The sequence below is a fragment of the Struthio camelus genome, chromosome 1 (assembly GCF_040807025.1).
Source record: "Struthio camelus isolate bStrCam1 chromosome 1, bStrCam1.hap1, whole genome shotgun sequence".
In the NCBI taxonomy this organism is placed as follows: domain Eukaryota; kingdom Metazoa; phylum Chordata; class Aves; order Struthioniformes; family Struthionidae; genus Struthio; species Struthio camelus.
In genome coordinates, this window is record NC_090942.1 from 81,603,941 (window position 1) to 81,628,218 (window position 24,278).

General features: G+C 43.0%; 1 protein-coding gene and 1 long non-coding RNA gene across 3 annotated transcripts in view; one reads left to right on the forward strand and one right to left on the reverse strand.

Moving 5' to 3' along the window:
• The window catches only part of LOC138068063 (uncharacterized), a 122,664-nt gene extending 111,447 nt beyond the window's left edge, over window positions 1-11,217 (forward strand). Inside the window, exon 3 of the long non-coding RNA XR_011142643.1 lies at window positions 7,522-11,217. This is a non-coding gene — a long non-coding RNA (uncharacterized lncRNA). The remainder of the gene's footprint in view (window positions 1-7,521) is intronic.
• Window positions 1-24,278, reverse strand: part of LOC104146601 (potassium voltage-gated channel subfamily KQT member 1) — a 524,419-nt gene that overhangs the window by 12,667 nt on the left and 487,474 nt on the right. The window lies entirely within an intron of this gene.

Below are 24,278 nucleotides of genomic sequence, written 5' to 3' on the forward strand. Positions count from 1 at the left end.
ATTTTGTTTTGGTTGGTCTGGTTTTTTTAAGGAAGGAAAGGCAAATTTGGATTGTTAAAGCTAAGGCACTCTCATATTTCCTATCACTTTTAACAAATCCTGACCTCTATCTAGGAAGCCCAAACAGGCATTATTCCATTGTTGTAATAGGGCTTGCACTTGCTGCAAAATGGCATCCTGTTCACCTCTGTGCCAGCTAGGAGGACAGGTTGCTGAATGTTGACTGCTCTAGTTTGCTCTCAAGGCAAAGATGTGGTCAGCAACATGTAAGCAACTGGGATTGCTCATAATAACGCTTGAATACAGAGCAGCTTTGTGTAACAGATGAGCCCAAGAAAAATGAGTATTTTTAAGAACATTGGATGGATTGCTTTTCAGTTATCTGCTGTGAAACTCTGAGCCTCTGAAAACTCTGATCTGTCCCAGTGGGTCTAATAAACTTTGATAGCAAACCTTTTAAAGTGATATCAGATCTAAACTGAGCTTTCATTAAAGAGAGAGAGAGGGAGAGAGAAGGTTTCTAGCCTTTTTCTGTGCAAAGATAACTTTGGAAATAACTAGTGGCAGCATGGACTGAAAGTTTAGCAGGCTGAGATTGCTTTAAAAAACAAGGCAAAGAAAATCACCTTATCCGCTTTCCCCTCCTCTGCCTTTTCTCACTCCAAATGTCTGCTCCCCTGAGGCCCCCTCAAACCTTAAGGTACCAGGAGTTTATTTAAGCTATATCATTTTGGCAACCGGTATTCTCTCCTGTATACAACCTGCTGCCAGCTGAGGAAAGGAGGAGTGGTGTACTTCTCCTACCTCATGAGGGGAAACACATGTGCTTGTCTCTCTTTCAAAAATTTTTCTTTCCTCTCTTGAAAACAGGATTTCAATCTTGTTCTCATGACTGCTGTGTTCTAGCAGAAAAGTCCCTCACCTTGCTTCTGATTTGGTGTGGATCACCTCACTATGGGGGTTATCTCAGGAAGTATTTGCAAGCAATGAAGAGGAATTATTTATGGCATGGGTTAGACAGTGTAGCCTTTCACTGAGATTTCTGCCCACGTACTTTTGGCTACATTCAGGGTAGAGTGGGCACTGTCTGTGTGGTGACAAGGGCAGGGAGGGCAATGTATGCACATGTGGGAGAACTGGGGCTATTTCCTACAGCACCGGCTGTGTGCGTGGCCGTTGGTGCCAGTCCCGGCGTATGATTAGTCACAGTCTAAAAGCGACTCATATATATATATTCACAGTCTTTGGTTCAGAGCAACAGACCCCTGCAGAGGCTCTAACTGGCAGAGGTCCAGTCGCCTCCTGGCCAGCATGACCTTACACCAGTAGTGGCAACTGGCTTTTCCCTTGTCTAATGAGCTATGAAGGTGAGCGTGGGTGAGGTTGTTGTGGCAGCTTGCTCTCTCTCTCTAATGCGGTCACTGACAGAAGCGGTCCTTTTCTCATTTCTTGGTCCTACATCAGTGAAATGGCATGGAGGCATTGCACCTGCCTCATTTTTCTCCCCCTTGCTGCCATTTTCTCTTTTTCTAAACTATTCTGCTTACCTCCTGACATCATCAAAGATGTTCATTGAAGAGTGGGGTTTGGCTTAGAGCAAAAAAAAGCAGCAATCACAGGAGGTCCTTTCTTGAACAGCCCTCTCTTGAAGGAGTATGACACCATAGTGCTAGACATATGTGTGAGGTGTTTTGGATGTATGGAGAAAGGCAGAACAACTGCTTATTCTGCTAAACATTAACTTGGCTGGAAATCTGGAAGTCACTAGTGGTTGAAGGGTTAAGTAGCATGGAACTAATTTAAAAACCACAGCCTCCATTCTTGAAAAGCCTGTTTGCCTGATGCTGGTAATGACTCAACAGAATCTTTCTTAAGCAGAAATGTTGTACAGAGCAGAAACTAAAGCAGAACTAATACATTACAGTAAAGTAAAAGAGGTGTAGGCAGGGAAATGGGATTAGACAGACGAAAGATCTCTTCAGGCTTTCTTTTGTGAGGCTTTGTTGATTTTGATCCTCACGCTTGATCTTAGATAAGTTATGACTACATATTCCATATCATTTAAACTTGCTGTATTTCTCTCTATATTTTGTTAACTCAGTGAAAGAATGTAATAGGGAATAGTTTTATACACTTTTTTTTCCAGGAGAGGAGAGGGGTGGAGAATGTAAATATTCATTTGTAGAGAGGCAAAAAGGAAAACACGTACACAAGGGAGTAGATGGGACATTATGCACTTTGGTCATGCCTTCCACATGGGGATCTGCAAATGCTTTCTGAACGTTAACAAATGAAGTTGCGCAGTTCTTCTGTTTCAGCTAGACACCCAGGAGCATTTTAATGTTCGTTTTTGAGATTAGAAGTAGAACCCTACAAAATTAAGTGACCCATACGAAGTGGCAGATCTCTTCTAATTCTTAGCTTTCTCTTTCACATACAAGATCAAGACACCACTTTCTAGCTTCAGATACTTTACCATACGTCTAACTTCAAACATGCAACTAACCTGGTAAACCTTTAGCTGGACAGACACATTCTTAAGTACCTCGTAGAATTAGAGCCTATATAAAAATGGTTCAAATTTGGAGGCTAGTTAACCATAATTAAAGGGTTAAAAAACAAGAGTTATGGAAACTTAAAGGCTGGACTGAAGTCAGGAGCATGACTTGCAGGTTTAAAGGACTTTTCACATGGATAAAGATTTTATAGAAGAAAGTCCTAATTTTATATTTATCTAAAATCATTTAAGCAGCTACTACATTCCTTAAGCCTTGTTGCACACAGGACAAGCTATCAGTGTGGAATAACGTACCCAGGCAAGCACACAGGTAAAGGGTTAAATTTTGCAACATGTTTCTCAGCTGAGTAAAGTGAGAAGCCATCCCGGCCAGCCACAGAGTTTCCAGAGAGATGTGATATGCCCCTCACAGGCTCCTTGGAGACAGGTGAGTTTGGCAGCTGTCCACAGGCAAATGGCAACAAAACTTCTGTTCTCCCACATCACAAAAGAGCTCTAGAGACAATCTATAAAATTGTTAAAATGCTTTTATATCCTTTCAACTGCCCTGCAGAAAGGAGACAGCAAAAGCAGTTTAAAATATTACTCTGTAGTTATTGGGGCTACGAGGTGAGCTGAAGGAGTGTTGAAATGTATATTCTTTTTAACATCCCCTGTAGAAAGGGGCTGGATCCCATGGTGACATGCAGAGCTGTTACACAAAGAAAATGGCTTGAAACCAGCCCCAGTGAGTCACAGCAAGCCATGAAGGGGACCTGGGTCAGGCAACCATTGGGACCCAGCATGTCCCTGCTCTTAACCATGAGCACCAGCTTTGCTTTCAGTATTTGGTATTTGTGGTTGCTTTTAAGCCTGTATTTGTGAAAGGTGGTGCCCAGCCCCTTATTTAAATACCTCATTTTAACTCAGTGAGTACCTGTTGCAAAAATCCCTCGTGGAGAATGGGACCCAAAGGATGGCAGCAGCATGGAGAACTGGATCATCATTGTCCTATGGATTTGCCACAGGGTGGCAGATTCCCAAATCCCCTGAGAGCTTTTTGACATGTTTTTGCACGCGCATGCTATAAACAAAATGCACGTGTGGAAACCTCAGTTGGAGTAGCCACATGATCTCTCCCAAACCCTCTTATTTTAAACTAGACCCCCCCCACCCCCCGGTTGTATCTTTCTGTTTAATATTATTTCTGGAGGCTGGGAAAGCCAGCATCAATTACGTGCACAACACACTGACTTGAACTGTTTCCAGAGGAGTAGCAGAAGGAAAGATGGTCTGGAGGGCTGATGTAAATCTGTAAACCCACAAACATGCTCATCTGTTGCTAAGTAGGTGGAGCTTTGTATCAAAAACTAGACCTCATAAAGCAAATAAAGTTGCTGTCCCCTCCTTGAGGCTGGACTCTCTCCCTGCCTGTAGTGATTCTACATGAACTGATCCAAATGGCTGAACTGCACAGCCTTCGTGCAGTTGTCTGACACATGCCTAGAGTGCTGGTACAAGGGTGCAGCACGAAATGGAGGAGGGAGAGAAGATAGTCCGATTTCTGTTGCCAGCCAAAAAATGTCACAGAGTAACAGCGAGTTCTGATTTTGGTTAAGCTGGATTGACTTTGGCTTCCTGCTTGCCTAAGAACTTGAGTGGGGAAAACTATGGAGCTGTGTCCACAAGGACACAAAGGTGTCATGGCTGGGATGAAGGACTGGAAGAGACTGCTAAATTGTCAAACCCTATCCCATGCTACTGCAGCCACATCCTGCAACAAACTGAAGCCCTGAGCACAGACGGCCAGAGGCCACCAATGCACAGCAGGCAGCAGGAAGCGAGCAAGGGCGCACCCAAGTTCTTTGCAAGGTGTAATGTGGAGTTTTCCAGCTGGCACAATAAAGTGAACCACATCTGCAGGACCAGAACTGCCCTAGCCTGCTGCCTCAGTGCATGTGAACACAACATTCCAACCCCAGCTTTCTCACACCACCAGGAACTCCAGCTCAGCCCACTGAACACTGCTTTTCTAGCTCACCTCTGAGATCGCAGGCTTACCACATCCTCCCTAGCCCCTACCATTTCCTTCATTTCTAGCTTATGCTGCAGCTCCTGGATCCCAAGCTAGCTAGGAAGAAGCAAGCTCCACTCACTGCAACTTTGAGCTACAAACACTTGATCCAATGACTGTAAACCCAACTGCTTGGGAAAGGCTAGACTGATGGGTAGGATTTATTTTGTATGGAGAGAACACCATATGTGAGCCTTTGTCTGCCATGAGCTAGCCTATCTGCATTTACTTATTTCTGACTATACCAAGCTTGTTATCTGTGGTAGGTCACCTAAGGACTTAGTCTATAGGAGAAAATGGTATTAATTTAGTAGAATCAGATATGATTTAGTTAAACTAGCGCAATCCATTTTATAGATGCTTCTGTTTTTGACTCATGTAACATATATTGATTTAGCCTAAGCTAGTTATCTAGAATTTGTGCCATTCTCTCATGCTGACTATGTCTGTCACATGATTTCTCTTCTTGTACCAGATGGTGGACTGATTTGATTAGATCCTGTAAAGCCTATGTTTAGCTTTATATGCGCATCTGGTCTTGTAGCTTCTCTCTGCCTACAGTTACATCCAATTATTCAAACATACTAATAGCCTACTGTACAGTTAGAAGTCTGAGTTGTTTATTTTAGGAATCGCTTTATTTTTTAGCTTGTCCCTGTGTGGATTTATTACTGTCCAGAGACTACTTATTCTGGGAAGAGAAATCTTTTCTCCAAAACACTGCATGCAAAACAAAATTCTGTGCAAAACTCCCTCCCTCACACCTCACTTATTCCCCTTTAGAAGAATTTCACTGAGGTGAAATGCTGAGGCCACTGAAAACGTTTTTTTTTCCTCTTTAACATGGCCAGCTAACATGCATGTTGATGTAGCCTGATGTTGTGCTGTAGCAGCTGTCTGTAGGAAGCAAATTGCTACACCAGCCCTAGAGACCACCACCAGCTTGTGGAGGCATTTCTTGTGCAAGGTGCAGAAATCTGTAGGTCTGGTCCTGCAAAGCACTTTTGGATGTGTTAGTTTCAAGTATGTGAAGAGTCTCCCTGAGTTCACCAAATGTTTAAGTGCTTTGCTGGACTGAAGCCAGAATGGTCAACAATTTTCAAGACAATACCTTTAGAATACGCTTTCTGTGTCTCCTAAAATGCACATACATACAAATATATCTACACCACCACTTTTTCAGTCTCTGAGAAATGATAATTGGTGTCAGACATGGCACCTTTCATGAAATGACTTAGATATTAATATTAGTAGAGTACTGACAGCTTGTCTTTCTTCTTAAAACAACAGCAGCAGCAGCAGCAGCAGCAGCAGCAACAACAACAACAACAACAACAACAACAACAACAACAACAACAAAAACAAGGCTTAGATGAACAGGTTCCCATTAACTGCCTGTTTTGGGGATGAGTTGCAACAGATTTGGAAATGGCCTGAATCCTAAAATGATGCTGAATCCCAAAGCAAGGTTGCCAGGTGGCACAGACATAGGGAAACATCTCGCTGTGGTATGTCAGTGTCTAGTAGCTAACTGCCCACACTCCCCGCCCTGGCTGTAGCCCCTGCAGCTCCTCTCTTCATTCTGCTGAGATTGCAAATAATGCAAAAAGACCAGCTTAAGTCAATGGGAGCTTTTCCCACTAACCTCAAAGGTCACGCAAACAGGTACATAAGTAAAATCAATGCAGAGCCCATTTCCAAGAGAGCCTGTTGTTCTGGCAGACCCAATTCTCTATGAGCACCGAAAAATATATAAACCACCAGACTGTCACGTTTGACTTATTCTGCGTACCCCTTAGCAGATATCGGTTGTTTATTTTCATTCCATGAAACTTATCTAGATAAGTCCACAATTTTCCAGGCCTCCCTTCCTTTATCCCAAACATCCCCACCCATTCTTAGGTCAGGTGTTATAACCTTTAGTGGCCTAGAATATAGTAATCTTTATTTTAAGTATAGCTTCATTTGTTTTGCTTTCCATCTACCTTTCCTGTTTAAATGAAAATACAAAAGTCTATCCCTCCACACTTTGTTCCTGGGGTATTTCCTGCTGGTGAGCAGGACCCTTTTAGTGATCATTGTATTTTTATCTTTCCTTTGCTGCAGTTGCAATGATGAACCTCTGCAATAAGAACTGTGTTTGTGATCTCTACTTCTGGTGTAAGATGCCATTTGCTTAAATCACTAGGCAACTCTAAATAGAGTTCAGCATTCAACTTCTAAAACAGACCTGGTCTGCACACAGATTGTGTTAGTGATGTTATTGCTTTGGTGAAGGAGTGATTTTTTTTTAAATGAATCCTGGCCTCCTAAATAAATGAGGCTTACCTGATCACCTATCTGTATATATGTTCCCAAAGTAATCTGGGAGTAAGATGGCCAATTCCAAACACACTTGACACAGTGACAGAGTTCTTACAGCTAGAAAGTTTGGACGGCTTTCTGGAAGCCTGGCATCTGTGCAGAAGAGAGGCATTCAAATTAGCGCCTCCCTGAAGGAAAGGCAGAAGAGGAAGGTGAACTGTATTATTAGACCCTGGAGAATCCACACAGGATGCCCTGACCACAGGAAAAGCTTTATTCACCAGTTGCCCCTTATTAGCCTCAGATAATCAACCACAAAATACAGAGACACAGGAAACCGGGCAACATAATTTCTACTGCTCACAGAACTACTTGTTTCTGGCCGAAGTGATTTGACTGATGCTGCTCCTGGAGTGGACACAGTGATGACATCCCACAGCTGCAACTGTGAGGCAACACATTGCTGCTGGATGTGCTGCAGCTACTGTGGGAGTGCTATATGCACATGCAGTTGTGTGTCTGTGTGTAGCCAAAACTTTAAAATGGTTGTTTTTTCCCCTATTTTTCCGCTGGTAGATAAATCAGACTTCGCAGAACCCTCTTTCTCCTGGTTTACATACGCAAATGGTTGTTTTTGTTGTTGCAGGACGTTTCGTTCTTCACCTTCCTCAAGATCCTGCTCAGATCCTCCCTGTAATCTTGCCATCTCTCTTTGCGACATTGCAGCTCAGCCACACCCTGGATGACGCACTGCCATTTCTTAGCTCATTATGTTGTGTGGCTGCAAGTCCTGCTGCAAAACCAGCATGGAAAGAAACAACACGCAGAAATAACAAAGCTAGTCCAGCCTCAAAGGTGGATAAGCAGCTACTGTGAGTCACACCTTAATTTCACCATAAAGTAACCTTGCAATTCATGCTCTGAGATGCTGATTTTTATTTTTAAAACTCTAAACAGTACTAGACAGAGAGAAACAAGAAAAATAAGTGACTATTTAAACAGTGCCAGAGGAGCACTGAGAAAGAAGTGTCCTTAGCCTTCCATTAGATGAATGTGATAAGCTTAGCACCTGTAGGTGAGTGTGATGGACTTTGTATTTGTGCCTCACCTAAACCTTTGAAGAAATGGCACCAAGCCCTCTATCACCTGATTATTTTGCCTTTATTTTTGCTTTTTTTGAGTTCTATTCAATCTCCCCCATGAGAACAAAATCTAACCCCACCAGCCTCGTGGCTAGACAGGCTCGAACAGTTCCTATCTTGGGGAGGACACTTTGCGATGTGCTGCAGCTGGTTTGTGTCTTTCTTAGCTCAGTTACACGGATTACTTACTCAAACTGAAATCAGTGGGTGAATTTGCTTAATCCAAGTCTGCTGACCTGACATTCAGTTAAGCTAACAGCCTCCAGGCAGAAAAAAGATTCCCCAGCACAGCTGACAGACTGCATATGACAGGGTGACATTTATATGCCTTATCTCTAGTCTGGACATACAAGCGCTCTCCATCGACCTTCACATTCACATACACAGAAAGCTTACTTCAAATGATCAGTCCATCCTTTCCTATAGCTTAGCAAGAAGGCAAAGAGAGAGAGGGAGTGTTATTATTGGGAGGAGTGCGGGCATTATGGTGATGGCGATCTAGATAGTGAGACATGTAGGTACTAGAAAAGTTCCAGGCAGCTCTTGTAGGACTAGACTGGGACTTCATAAACCCTGGCTCCAGCCTACTCCTCAGTATGGACTTCTTGCATTAGGACAAGTCGCTTTCTGGATGTGCCTCACCAATATTTGTTAATCTCATTCATCAAAAGATCTGCCATTTCTTATGCTTCTGACATGAAATCACATGAAATTCGGTAAGTTTGAGTCTTGGTACAAAACAGAAACCACAAACCCACAAAAGATAAGAGAGTGATCTAAAACATTGACTGAACCGTTGGCTGTAGGAAGGAAATGAAGCTATAATGGAAAAAAGAAGGAAAGATCAGTCCCTATTGGAAGAGGAACTGAGGAGGGAAGGTGGCTGGTGAGTGTTTTGCCCCCTCAGACCAGTGGCTGGTTGCTTTCATTTCCATTGTGTCCCTTTGTCGTTCCTGCCCTCAGCACTTTGCAGGCTGAAATGGACGGTGGCAGAGCAGGGCTGGAAGTGTGGCACTGTGATCATGCCGGAGAATAAATTTAATCATGAAGCAAAAGAGTAACGTAGAGATCAGAGCATGTCACTGTGAGGCCACCATCTGGGCTTCTATTTTCAGCTCTGCCAAGGAATCGTCATACAATTTTGGCCAAACCCTTCAGCAAAACCAAAGACTGGTCTGTGTGCAGACTTGTGCTGATGTCAGAAAATCAACTACACAACACGCCTTTCATTGTTCCGGGGAACATGTGCCTGGGCACTCATTTTCATGTGGCCTACTTCAATTAAAGCAATAAAATAAGGTTGATGGAAGCTCTGTCATTATAAGGGACTTGGAAAGTGAAACCTGTACCCCTGTACTGTGCACAATTGAAAAGTGTGAATGAAAACTTCTGCATTTATGTCTCTTCAACTCTGCTTGGGACAGGCCTCTTCACATAATGAACTTATTGAAACTCTCATACTCTCTAAAGGATGCGGCAAGCCTTATTTAACGCATGCTACACAATTTGAGGAGGAAGCTACAGAAACAGAAAGTGGTGTTATGTGTTTAAATAATGAGGATTACAAACCACCATTAAAACACACACAAAAACAAAGCAAGTAAAATATTATCAGATCATGCTGATTGAGGGTGCAGCAGTTCTTGATTCCTGCTGATTCAAACATGCTTTGCTGCACCCTTTGGTTTTAGCTTGTCCGGCTTATCTGTCATTTGACGGATTTTACTAACTTGCTTGTATATACCAGGCCTGATTTACAGCATTGCCACACACATATTTAAACCAATTCTTGAAAAAGTCATGGGGACTAGGTGGGTCCTGGACTGTCTGATTTGGTTCTGCAGCCACAGTGACCTGACATTAAGGATGTCTGTATATCAGTTCAGGCACACTAGGCCTCAGCATTTGGCCCCAAATCAGTGAAGCCATGGGCATAAACTGTGCAAGAAAAACAACTACTCAGCAAGAAATGGCTTGTGACTTGAGCTTAGATTGCTCAGCACTTGGAAGGGTCTAAGCAGCATGTGGGGTGTGGACCTGTGGCAGAATAAATCAGTGCATAAACCAGATAGAGCTACTGTCATTCAATTCAGAACAGCTGAAGAGATTGCAGGGAGAATGAATTTGACCTAATTTGTCTTATTTCTCCTTCCCAAGCTGGAAAACTAACTGCATAATATATTCTGTAGCTAAAGAGATGTTTATAGGTTTTTAAAACACTGACTGAGAATAGGAGACTCAGTGAAGCAAATTTTCCAAATCCAGAATCTAAATTGTGGACATTTTTCCCTTTTTTTTGTGCTTGAAAAATAACAAGAGAATTTTGAGAAATCAGCAGGGCTACATCCCCAGGGGAGACTCAAATAAAACATTAATTAAAGCAAAGAAAGGGAGGCGTCTTATTTGAACTCTGCTGAGCTAGATGGATTACCTATGAAAGCTGGCATTGACAGGACAGCTGTATGAAGAAGCCTGTGGCAGAAGTACCGGTGTCTTACACAAACAACAAGAGACAGGGCGGGAGACGCAAAGCCATAATTGCCAGATAGATTTCTTCCTCATGAGGCATATGCTAAGTCAGCAGAAACCTGCCTGGGTTTTCTGTTGCAAGGCACTGCACTGTTAATTAAGGAGAAAAATCTATTACACCTACTATCACTGTTACAATTCTTTGGCCTTACATTTCAGGGGATATTGCTGGGTAGAAGAATATTATAGATCCTGCTTGGAGGATACACATTTATTTTTCTCTCGCACATCTACTCTTCTTCTTAAAGTACAGCAATAGAAAGGGACATGTATTAACATGAACATTGAGTTGTAGGAATATGGGAATGGCCTGCTGAGATTTCACTGTCCCAGCATTTAGTCAAATTATTTGAACTGGTGCTGCAGTTTAATTAAGATTTTGGAGTACTAGCCATTTTGAAGTTCTAGAGGTAAAATGGGGAAACCATGGAGGTCTTGACACCACTGTCTGCTGTAGGAGAAAATGGATCTTTTTCAGGTTCAGATGCTAAAATTCATTAATAAAATAGATACTTGTTTGGACTATCCAGAACCCTATAGTTTTAATTGCTTTAGCCTCACATCTACTTGCTCAGACATTACTTTTACTAACCAATGAACTTTGATCTACTAACTCTGCATAACCTGTAATATGTCATATGGGTCTAAGCTATATTAAAAAATGCCTGGGTTATTTATTGTAGTGCAGTGTTTCTTGCCTCTTCAGAGCAAGCTTATTTACCATCATATGGAAGCAGTTATTCATGAAAAAGAAAATTAGATTCTCTATCTTTTAGCTCACTAATACTTTTGAGAGGCTTCACTTTGATGCTTGAAAAGTGTATTTAAAATCTCAGCTGTGACGGCAGGCTGTGGGTCTGCACCAGTACAGTGTAAACCAAAAATGACCATCACCATGAGTTGAAGCTCTGGTTTTGGCTGTGTAACCACTGCGCTTGGTTTCCTTCACTGCATGGCGCGGTGATCTCGCTCAGCCTTGAACCAGGCTGGAAGAGAGCGCTCAAGCCCCGCTGCTGCTGCTGCTACCAGCTGACACCAGCGTCCAGGGTTTTAGTAACAGAGGACTTTCACCCCTTTCTGGCTCTGGGCCACAGCCAGCCCACAGGAGCCCAGAGGAAAAGAGTAGTCCTGGAGCTACGCTGTAGCTGGGGGTGTGCCTTGGAGACGTCCTGCTGGGAGAGGCACCTTGTAAAACAAAATCCCTGGGCAGCACCTTTTTTTAGGTTTTAATTAAGGTTACTCAGAAAACAGATTTTCTATCCTGCAAAAAGATTCAAAATAAAAAGTCCTCTAAACCCCAGAGCATCTCAAACCTGGGTAAAAGCAGCTATTTGTTACAAAATCTAAATTTGACCCTTGTTCATTTGCTTCTGATCTGCAGAAGACAAAATCACTGTCTCCTCCCCTCCTCCCCCACCCCACAACAACTTTTCATTTTGAAGACACTGAAATACCTGGATTCAAACCTTCACTTGTTTTCCCTGTTGTTCCTAAAAAGTTCATCAAAATCAATACAGTTTTCTGAAAGAAGCAGTTCCCACAACATTTGCCAGGGATGAAGCATATCGACATAAAAGTTCCTGTTCCTGCCAGCTCCAGTTCTAGCATCTGTGACTTAACATATACCAAAGGGCATGTGGTCTTGCACACACACGTGGGAGTCCCAGGAGCCAGGCTCACTTTCACAGCCTATATGAAATGTGTCCCAACGGTGTACCCTGGCGAGTGGCAAGACTGTCCCAGCACTGCCACTAAATGGGACAGACATGCCAGGCGGGAGGGAGGAAATACTCTGGGGTTTATTTTGAAGATAGGGAACTGAGGAAGACGATGGTGATTTTATCCTTGCAATCTTCTCGGCTTGGACCCAGCAGAGCCTCAACGCACACGCTTAGTAGTAAGCACATGAGTAATCACTAAGATTTCCCCCCATCTTCTTTGAAATGCTGTTTTGTGCTTAAGCACACACACACACGCATATGGCCACTAGGCATAAATAGTCCTCTGAGTGGTCAATTTGCCTTGAAAAAAAGTACCCAGCTCTTTTTGTCTGTGGAAAGGGTATGACCTTCAGAAAGCTGACCGGCTGGCACAGATTATTTTGGCATAATGTGGGTTTGCTAACTCATAGGGGTTTCAAGGGAATGCTTCAGAGGCGATTGAGGAAGTCACATGAGCCCTTGCTCTGAGCGCTGTGCCACCGGCCACCTCCTGCTTGGCTTCCTCTGCTCCGCTGTCCCACAGGAATCCGGGCAAGCAAGACAGGGATTACTCAGCTGAAGGTGGCTGTGGTGCTCCGTTGTGGGTGAAGCGAATGTCTCTGTACAAGACTATGGACACTCTTCTGTTCACCCACAACAGCTGGGCGCTGTTGATGAATATGGCCATCTGAAATATTATTTTAAAGCCAGCCATGGTGTTCATAAGTGGAGCTGCATGGGTAGCCGGGGAAGATTAAATCCTCTTGTTAGCCACAGGGCAGCATGGTGTGGCAATTAGTATGTTAAGCAGAGCTGAGAGAGACTTTTGTAATGAAACTGAAAACTTGGCCGGCCCCCAAAATCTGCAAAGGTTCAACAACCTTTCAGTAAACCTGGATTGAGCCTTGGCAGATTTATAATTTCAAGGAGGAACCGTTAAAACACTCTGGTTGTGCGTGATTTTGAGCCCAAACCAGGCCACACTTGGCAGTTTAGGAGTTTTGCTTTGAGTTTTTTGCATACAAATCCAAAACACAATGTAGACTCAGCAGGGAGGAACCAATGCAAACCAAAACTGCTGAGTTTTGCACTGCTCTAATTATAATCTCTTCACAGTCCTGGTTTTATTTATTATTGTTTGTACTGTGGTAGCAGTGTAGGGCTCCAATCAGCTTTGGGGCTGCGCTGTGGTAGGGGTTGTAAAGACAGAAGAAGGAGGCAGGATCCCTGGCCTGAAGAGTTTATAATCTAAATAAACAAAATAGATAAAGAATGAGGGAAAGACATAAAACACGTAAGCAGAGTGATTAGGGGGTTGGCAAGACAACTGCTTTTATTCGTGTCTCTCTCACCCACACATAAAATTGGGTCTATTTAGCTTAGAAACTCTTTGGGGTCAGGGCTGTATTTTCGAAAATGCAGAGGGAGGTGAGATGCGAAAAGGAGTGGGGAAACGAAGAACAGCATGAGGTCAAGGACTGAGCGGCACAGCCAGATTGCAACAGCGAGGGCAGGAGCATGAGGCAGGTGATGGAGGGTCCGACTGGAGGAGTAAGTAATTATTTGGCTGTGGGTAGAATCCAGACCTCAGACTGAACCTCCATATACTCTTCTTCCTCCCACAGAGTCCAAGTCCCCATTTTGCAAGAAAAGCCCTTCCTATGAGATAGACAGTCACAAAATCGGTAGCATGCACAACGCTGACTTTGCACAAGTCAATTAACCACTTCTTGCTATAGTCAAGCATAGAGTGCTCAAGTGTTAAGCAGGGCTAAAAATACTTCCCTATATGGCTTAATTCTTTCATGATGTAAACTTCTCTGAGATACTCAGGTGAAAGGTGCTAGAGGACTACGAAGATTTATTTTTCATGAACCTCCTCACATACTATTTTCACTTCCAAGTGAAGGCCTGAAGCCAGGAATTTTAGAGATGCATATATATATATGTATGTATGTATGTATGTATGTATGTATATAAAATATATATGCACACACATATTTATGAGAGAGGACAAGGTATATTTTTCAGAGAAGACGCATAAATTTAGATTTCCTAAATCCATATATAGGAACCTAAATGAATGATCAGATTTAAAATCGGGACCCATATTTGTTTAAAACTGGGTTCAGGAGTATAGCTATAAGTTCTTACATGAAAACGCTTCACCATAAGCTAACTGGAAACTTAATATCTTAAAAGAAGTTTGTAATGCCTGCTTTTCTTTTAAGGATTTAGGTAAAGGTTTGGGCCAGTTATTTTCTTCCAATTATTCACCGTTCTGTGACTATTAATTAAAGCAAACAGCTCTCTGAAGCTATTTCTCACAATGGGAAGATTTATATCTAGAAACTGAAGCCTGTTTTTTTTTACTGTGTCTATTTTCTACACTGCGTAAACATCCAAATTTGTTTCTGCAACAATCACCAGTGCAAACTCTCAGAGCTTATTGCCAGGCTTGAGATATTTATTTTTTGCTAAGCCCCAACTCCTGGAGAGTGAAGTGATGAGAAGAGAACCTCAACTTGCTGTTCAAAAAGATGAAGTAACTTTGTGCTGGACCACAGTGTTGGGGAGAGAAATGGGAAAACATGAGCAGAACGTATAGGTTCCAAATGTCTGAAGGGCAGGAAAAAAAGAAAACCCCACATGTTCTATTATTTTTAAAGTCTCAGGACTTTGAAGCCAATCTCCCCCTTGTAATTTGGAGGTGGGGGGAGGGGGCTGACTCATGACTTGTGACTGCCAAAGCACGGCAATGTGAAGGGTTACTCATCGCCTTGTAGCTGCATGAAGGTTTCTCACCGAGGGGCTGCTCGCCCCAGCGCTGAGCTGCACGTGTTTGTTATCGCCGAGTGTTGGGCTCCTGCCACTTTTTCTTTTTTTTTTTCTTTTTAAAACAACCTTACTGAGGCATTCGTTTATGAAAATATCCTGCCCGAGGAATTACATGGACTTGGCAAATAGAGACAATAGGTCAATTTCTGGGCCTCCCCAATCTGACAGGATCCCTTTAGCTTTCAAAAAAAGAAGAAAAACAGAACTATTAAAAAGTCTCAGCTGCCAAATAGTCAGTACGTCTATAACAATGTAAAGCAAATGTAAACATTATATGATGAAATGCATTTTTTTAAAAGCTCTCTTTTCTCGGCAGTTAGATGGGCTTTATATACAATGGGAAGATTCATTCCTGAAGGTAGTCCCAGTATATGAAACCCCTACATCTCACACTCTGAAATATATATTTTACATGAAGCAGTAACTGAAGCATCTGCCTTTACCTTGGGAGAAGCCCATTCTGTCCTTTGATTTACGAAGGCTGCACTTCTCCCTGCTCTCTTCCCCATTTCCCCATGCCCACGAACCCTCTAGGGAGAGGAGAAAATTATATCTGCACTGACTGAACCTAGCTATTACCAGGGAAACTAAGGGACATTAATAATGGAAAATGAGTGTGAAGAGCATGACAAAAACACAACCGGGAGAAAAATGAGAACTGTGGAAAGACAGTTATCCAGGATTGTGATTTGAAATATCCAGAGACCTAGAGTGCCTTGTTCATCATGCTATGGATGGGGGCCTGGCCACCGAGCTGGAGGCCCTGGCCACTCTTTGTGCAACAAACAGGCAGGTTGGGCTGGACCCTGCACCAACCTTGGCTAGCAGGAATGGATATAAGCACGGAAAGTCACCCCCATCCCTCACCCTGCACAGCCAAAGACCTGCAAACCAGCAGAACAATCAATCCATTTCTGCTGAAAGCTTCCCCTTGCTTACTGTTGTGGATGTTATCTGTAGCACATGGCAAGAACATCAGTAACAAAACGCAAAGTGGCTCCCAAAAGAGATAGTAGGGAGGAACATCAGCTTTAGGGTTGGCCAAATGCACATTTTACCGCTATGTTGCAATTTATATGGTTTACATATACCTATTTACCCGAGTACAATTCACATGGCTGTTTAGGGTGCAGTTAAACTGGGTGCTTTTAGCTGAAGCTGTGGCTTCAGGAGTCAGGACAGTTACAGAACAGCAATGGATACAGGCACCTACAGTTCCGAGAAGGGATAAATCCTCTCTTACATGAATGAATTAATGCCAGAATGCCCTGAAATCCCACCATTTAACACAGAATCTTGCATTAATGTTTATGAATTTCCACTGAGGGTAGGCTTTGGCATGCATTAATGAACTAGTATTATCCTTACTGTTTTCCACATAACTTTGTGAGCTGGTGGATGACAAATGCTGGACTCACTGGTGCTGTCAGCTGCCCCCACACAGTTCAGAAATGTCATTCTTTCTATTCCTGCTGTTAATTCAGCAACATACCCTGTCAACAAACCATAGCAATAGCTGCTTCACAAGTCATCATGACTACATGACACCAGGCAGCTTGCCAATACCAGACAACTTAGCCACCAACCAAGGACACTGGGAGAGCCAAAGTCTAGTGAATGATGGCCACTCATCCTCAACTGGTGACTTCTTCCACTAGGGTATCTGGGGGGTTGAGGGTTGAAATATGCTTCCTGTGTTTCCAAAGCTGCAGTGATCAATACAAGGGTGCAGCCTGTTACAGTTCTACTGCTCTGGGCTTGCTCTCCTGGTCCAGGACAACTAGTCAGCACTGGGGGTTTCCACAGTTGATCAAACCTGTCCGGTGTCTTTGTTCTGCCATGTCTCAACCTGCAGGATCTGTTAAACAAGGCTTGTCATTGTCTTCTCAAGGTGTCTTCTCAAGGTACAGCTGAAGTGCTCTCCAGCTAACCACCACACACCCAATGCTCACTTCTGAAGAGATATATAAAGTTAAGCAGCTTGAACAACCTGGTCCTGCTGGAAGGAAGGACGTGTTGAACCAGAGCTTTCTGTTTTATTACTCTTCTGCAGAAGGATCAAGGGAGAAAGGCAAGATTCCCACAATAGCTTGGAAAATACCTCAACACAACGCTCAGGGCTGTGGGATGTGCCTTCACAGAAAAGCCCATCACCTAATGCAGTTGTTGGCACAACTATGCAATTAAACTTATGCACCATTTAAGCCTGTGAAGGCTTAAACTCAGGAATGCCAAGTCCAGACAAATTCTGCTGTAAAGACAGACACAAAGTGAATTAGACAGATTTGTAGATTAAAATGGAAATGCCTTCACTGTTCTGATTACTTATGCCATTTTATTCCGTCCTTCACTTTTAAAGAGAACTGTTTTGTAAGCAAACAGAGCTTCAGTTTTCTTCTTGAAACCCCTGACGCCAGTGCTCCTCTGCTTATATGCAAAGCAAAGCTATGTGTAAGTCATAGGGTCAATTTGTTTACCTTGCCTGTGGCAAGAGTTGGGTTCATCAGGTTAATTTCAGTAGTTGCTGAAAGGTCTTGAAATTTCTTCTGGTGTCATATGGCTTTTGCCATTTTTCAAAGCAGGGGGTAACCATGGACTGTTCAAAACATAATGAAGTAAATATTTTTTTGCATCAAGCTCATCCTGTAAATTAATTCATTTGCATTTCTGGCCCTTTCAACTGCATGGAAATCATACAGACATTTAAGGATTTTAAGAGTTACGGTTCACATCACCCAAAACTGGTTCTAGGACTACTCGTTCACAGAAATGGAAAAAAAGAAGGTGAAAATGCTGTGTGGTGGGAAACATAGGAAATTTTTAATTAAAAAAAATTTTTCACAGAAGTTATCATCTATTAAGTTCACACGTCCATGGGCACATCCATAGTCCGCACTGATCTGAGAAGAATTGGTTCTTTGTTGTGGGTTCTAGCACAGTTGATTTCATATTGTTGATTCATCTGATGGGCTTGGACCACTCTTGTTATCCTTTCAGATAGTAGACCATTGAGGCTGAAGACAAATTTTCTGTCTGCTACCATCAGCTGCTTTACTTTAGATTTCAAAAATTCATTAGTTCTAGTTTTTGTGGTTTTATGTGTATAGGGAAAGTGAGAAGTTCATGAAAATCAGAGCAACAAAATAGTCTTTTGGTCAACAACAAGGATGTCTTAAATGTTACAAATGGGAACTAGTCCTATATACACGAACAAGTTAATCCTGAGCTAACTCTCTTAATAATTTACTGTTAACTATGGCTATTGATTCTACTGCCTGTTCTTAGGAGAAATTGCTATGTAGAAAAAACACAGTGGCAATAGCAACAAAGTACAGTGTTTTCTGGCAGACTCTGCAAGCCCCTTCAATGCAGGAAGTAATAGATTATAAACAAGTTTTATTTTAATCCCTGCAGGACATATTGTGAGAGTCCAAGAACAAGACCTATTTTTCTCAAAGTCCTCCAGAGAAAAAAGTTCTTGAGATCCCAATACAATATCAAAGAGATCAGCTAGTAAAGAAAAACTATCTGTTCCTGGCAAGACATCAAAACATTTCCCACAAGTTTATAGTTGTCCAACTGATCATCAAAGAAAAGAGTTCTGGTTGGGTTTGGGGCTTTTTAGTGCCAAGAGGTGTTATTGATTCTGAGACGCCGGGTATTTTGAAGAATGCCAGCCAAATGACTGCTGAGGAAACATAAATGGTCCTTACTATGTGAAATGGACTATCTCTAGGCTATTTTACAGAAAAAAATGTTTTTTCTGTTAGTAAAATGTTTAGTTGCATGCACAATGTAGGCAGCTATTGTGCACACAGAAGCTTCTATTTGCACACTCCACCATGCATATAAAAATGAGAATGAATATATTTCCTGTGAGAAAAACCTAATATCTAATTCTTAAAAGTACATGAGTATTTATTTCTACTGTACTCTTTTTTAGGTAGGGAAATGTCTTTCTCTGAAGCAATGAGGTATTAAATGGCAAACGGCTTGAGGCTTAGCTGTGAAGGGGTCCAGGAGCCAGTATTATAATCACTTATTTGTTATACTATAAAGCAGAGGAGCTCAAGTCATGGGACATAGTCTTCTTGTGCCATGTACAAATACAGAAAAAAAAACTGCAATGTGTTATCAGTATGGCTGAAGCCTCCATTAGCTGACTCTCTGGATAAGTCTAAATTAGAAAACAGCTATCCTGGTAAACACTCTGAGGCGAAAAGCATGATTTACCAAAAAATGCAGTGCTTTCACTGATCTAGCTTCTGCCAAATTGATGAGCAAAACAGTGGCAAAACCGTGTTTATGAGCATACGAGTGGAGCTAGGCAGAGCTTCTGGCAGCAGCAGGACGATGGGGAGAGATTCTGGGAACTGCTGCACTAGTGAAGCTGGCTTTCCTAGGGGACTGTGTCTTGTGGCTGGATACGTGATGGTCCAGCGTGGCATGAGCACTGAATGAGATTTTTCCCTGCCCTTGGGGCTTGTGTAATAGCCCTGTTCCCTGTGGATCCATTGGGTTTGTTGGACATGTATTGCCTCCCACTCAGGGAGAGGGAAGGGCTAGGAGGAACAAAATGCAAGGGGCTCCTGCCTCTGCTCAGCCAGGTATTTTTATAAAACTTACAGGCTCCTAATACCTGTGCGACCTTTACCACTCAGCTGGTGAAACCAACCAGCATATTCAAAGATAGACAGACAGACACACACACAGAGGCTTGTTTCCTTCAGAAATCAGTCTATCCTTCCTCTCTCCCCCTTCCAGATGCTGCTGCACTTTCTGCACTTTCTGCTTCATCCTGGCCTACCTGAAAAAGCAACGACAGTGAGGGGAAAGGATGGACTATGGCTCCAGGCCAGTGGCAAAGAGATGATTGAGAGGCCATGGCCATCTAACAGCTGCCGTGGAGCAGTGGGCCCCTGGGCTGAGTGGGGCACCAGTGGCAAGGAACAAATGCAAACCCTCTGTGGGCTTGCAAGCAGCTGGGCATTAAAACTAAACAGGCTTTCAGAGAAAAGGAGGAGTCTCCTGGCTATAAATTAAACCTTCATTTTGAAGGTCAGCTGCACATGTTTCAGATCTCCCAGACAGTCATGAGGTCAAAGCGTGTCTGGGAAACCATGAGCCATGGTCAGGGCAGTGCAGGAGGGGTTACGAGGGCTCTCAGCTGAAGAGCGCGCCTGTCTGCGAGAAACAATGTGCCTCTGGGAGGACAGGCATAGGTGTTCTGGCAAATCTGCCTTGCTGTGAATCTAGGCTCCTAGCTAGATGATGCTCTAAGGTCTTCTCCCTTTTCACACCTAGACTTTTAGACCATTTTTGACCTTCACACAGGCTAGCAACAAATCTAATTCTCAGAGATGACCAAAGCAGTCACTTGAATGCTGATAGCCCCTCATGCTTGAAGGACTGCAATTCCTTCTCATCATCTCCAACCCTCCTGCAAGTGATTGGGGAGCACCTTGGTTTGTAGCAGCACAGAACAAACACTGTCTTGGCAATACACCCATTAACAGAACCCCTGCGCAGCAGCAGATGCTTGCACATGCCTTCACACAGCAGCTGGAATAATCATAACATGTGGGCTGGCCCAGCCACAGAGAAGGATGCTCCCCCTGGAGCTCCCCTGGGCTCCTCCAGCTGCGCTGGGCTTTGGAGGCACACGTAGGGCCCTAAGGATTTCCCACATAGTATATTGACAGTCACAGCACTGAAACCTTCCCACTTAATAACCATACACATATCAAACCAATCTTCTTAGCAAGGATTCAGCCCATCTCACTGTAGAAAACTAACAAGAGCATTTAAGTTAGTTGCTTCTTTCCCTCTACAGTCAATGGCAAAAGATGGTTACTTGTGCAGGACACCTGGGCTCATGAGCACACTGTGTTGCCTTCTAGAGGAGCTGCTGGTTCTCCTGTGGCTGTGGGGAGCCTCGGAGAGCTGGAGTCCTCTCTAACGCATGTGCCCTCCCTCCCTCTCATGGCTCATTTTATCCCTGTACTTTCTGATTCGTTGGATGACATTGATCCTTCCTGATCTGGAGGCTGAAAATGTTTTCTTTTCTGCCTCAAATAATAATTTTTAAAAAAAGATTAAAAAAGGAGATTAGGTGAGAATCTCCTAGGGGTGGAGATTTTAGCAAAACTCAGCTCTGACAATGGGCAACACTTACTTGAAGTGTTGCCAGAAATTTGACGAGCTATTATTTTTGCAAAGTCCTGCGCCATAGCTGCTCCATCTTTCTCTGAAATGCAAATGTTTCTGTCATCTGTCACAGTGAGTACTGCCATTTTGCTGCAGCCATAGGAAGTCCAGGCTGTTGAGATAGGAGTCAGAGTTTGGCAGCAGATCTGTGGGAGTAAGGAGTGAAAAAAATCCCAAAGTGGAAACATGCCAGCAGGAAAATTACAGTGCACTGAGAAAGTGGCAGTGCAACATTTATGAAAATAAGGCACAAAACCATTTTCAGAAGTCTGCCCTTGCAAGAGTAAGGTAAAGGCAGATGATTTGCTTGATGTGAAACTCCGGACACGGTGGTCACTGCTGTCAGACATGGCAAAAAGTGTTGAAAATGGCATGAGGCAAATCCTGGCTTCCATAACAAGAGTGCGTAGTTTTGTAGATTACTGTGAATTACTGACCCTCAAAACCGATTTTAAGTTTATTTCATCTTTGTTGAGTCAAGTTACATTCTTCACGACCAAATACCAGGGAAATCAACACCACGGCAAAATTTATTCAGTGATTTTCATAAAACTTTTTCCTATGCAAATATGCCTTTGTGAAGGACCTAACGGCATTTCATTTTGCTGCAGATTTCTTTTCTCATGTGTGCTAGCCATTGGAAAGGGCAAATTACCCTGTGTATATAGAGATATACACAACACTAAAATAATAGAAGGGTTGAAACATTTTCATCTAAACGGTTTTGACTGAACTATATTGGTTACTAACTTTTTTTAGAGATGTAAAGTGTATTCAGAATTTCCAGCTTTCCTTTTTAAAACAAAGTACAGTTAACCCCATAATTTTCCAGCTTGTGATTTCTTTAAAGTCCCTTACTGAAAATGTATTTTTTGAATGAAACATTTTTCTAAAAGGAAATAAATTAGTTACAAGTTTTTATTAAAAAGGAAGAAATTGATAATAATAAGAAAACTCTCCCTCCCTCCATTATCCCACACATAACTGCCATTTTTTATCAGCTCTGCAACAAAGGCAAATCAAAGGCTGAATTACAAGCATCCATGACTTAAATCAACAACATGACATGGCAAAGTGTGTACTTACACTAGATCTGTGCACTTTTTAAACAGCAGAAAACTCTTGGATTTTTGCCGCATGCCTTACAACGTAGGTGAAGCGCATGGTGAGGGGGCCACGGACACCTTGAAGTAACTGCTGACCTCAGTGGGTGCAGGGCCAAGTCGCTTGCCTTGCCTTTCCACTCATGCTTTTAAAGCTTATGGCACCTATATCGTTCTCTCATTCGCCAGGTTTAACAATACAATCGGCTACAGTTTTAATACTTTTGTTTGCTATTTAAAATGACATTTTATTTGCCCAACAAAATTTTGAATACGACTTAATCCTCCCCCTGACCTGCATTCTCTGTAACATGAATAATGTTTAGGATTCAATTCATACTCCACCAGGCGAATATAATCCAAGTCACTGCAGGCTCTGATGCCAGCGGGGGAAAAAACAAAAAACAAAAGGGGGGAAAAAAAAGGAAAACAACAAAATAAGCCACTCCCCCCCCCCCCCCTTGAGCCCTTTTCTGGTGCAGAACGGGCGTTTTTCACTTCATTCAGCCTGCCTGGCTGCCGCGCTGGCTGCAGGCGGGTGTTCAGGTACAACAACCTGTTATCGTTGCTAATAATTCACAGGAGCTTCCATGATCTGGGGAAAGAAATTCCTTTGGATTGACATCAGGAGCCCTCTCCCAGCTCAGCGCAGCGAGATGGCTCCTCTCGGCAGCCGATCCGCAGTGGCACACTTTGTGCATGCGCGTGTGTGCGCCGCTGTGTGCATATTACTGGGGAAGTATTAAAAAAAGCAAAACATTTCCAGGGACGGCACAGAAAATGGTGCAAGAGTTGCTAGAGCAGTGTGCATACGCTCGAGAGGAATCCCTTTCAGTTCCTCTTTTCTTCAGCTTTATTTAAAAAGGGTTTGAAGGCTGGTTTAATTACGAAAACCAGCTCTCTAGACACCAAACAAAACGGTAGCCTAGCCTAAGTTGGCACCAGGACAGACGCATATTTTGCTCACTTTTCCATGCCAATCGGCTGTAGCTCATCCAGTATGTCAATCCAAGTTGGCTGTCTGAAATCCAAGTTTAGTGGCCTGAAAATATCCCAGTCCAGCTTTGTTTCGTGTGGTAAACAGCTTGCTCAGGCTATTTCTTGAACACTCAAAACAAAAATCGAAACCAAAAAACTCCCCCAAAACAACCAAAAAACCCCCATTACTACACATTATTGTAATAGCCTCCCTTTGCATTTTACCCCACTGCAGGATTTCCCTTTTTTTTTTTTCCCTGCACACACTGACCATGAAATGCTAGCAAAACACATTACTTTTTTAAAGATAGATGGTAGGCCTGATTCTGTCAAGGACTGAGCTCCTGTCAAAGGCTATGTTCTAAGCTAAAACTAAAATGAGTGAGCCTCGTAAGAAAAATTTGAGGAGGGCGTAGTGTTTGCAGCTCTGCCAGCTCCTTCGATCTCCTGAATTGACCTCAAACAGGGCCACGAAGGCAAGCAGCCACCTGTGGGACCGGACAGCACTGAGGAACGGCAGCGGTGGCTTTGCAAAGCTGGGTCTTGTTGGGGGTTTACAGAGCGCGGCGGCTTCTTGGGGTTCTTTCCCTCCCCTTTCTTTTATAAGGTTTTGTAGGACAATGAGCATAAAGAAAGAATAGCAAGTGGTATCAGTGAGAGTTTATCATGATTTACCATGGATGCAAATTCCCTGCCCTCCCTTTCCCTCGCTGCCGCTTTAGTACAAATAAAGGGGCCCAGGCTCCCTAGCTGGCCAGCAGGATCGGGACTGCCAAAAGAAAACAAATCAAACACGCAGAGGCTGCCCACAAAGCCCAGGCTTAGTCAGTATTTCTGAGATGAGAAAAAAATAAACAGCGTGCTGAATGCCAGTGATGGGGTATGGTTTCCTCAATAATTAAATTC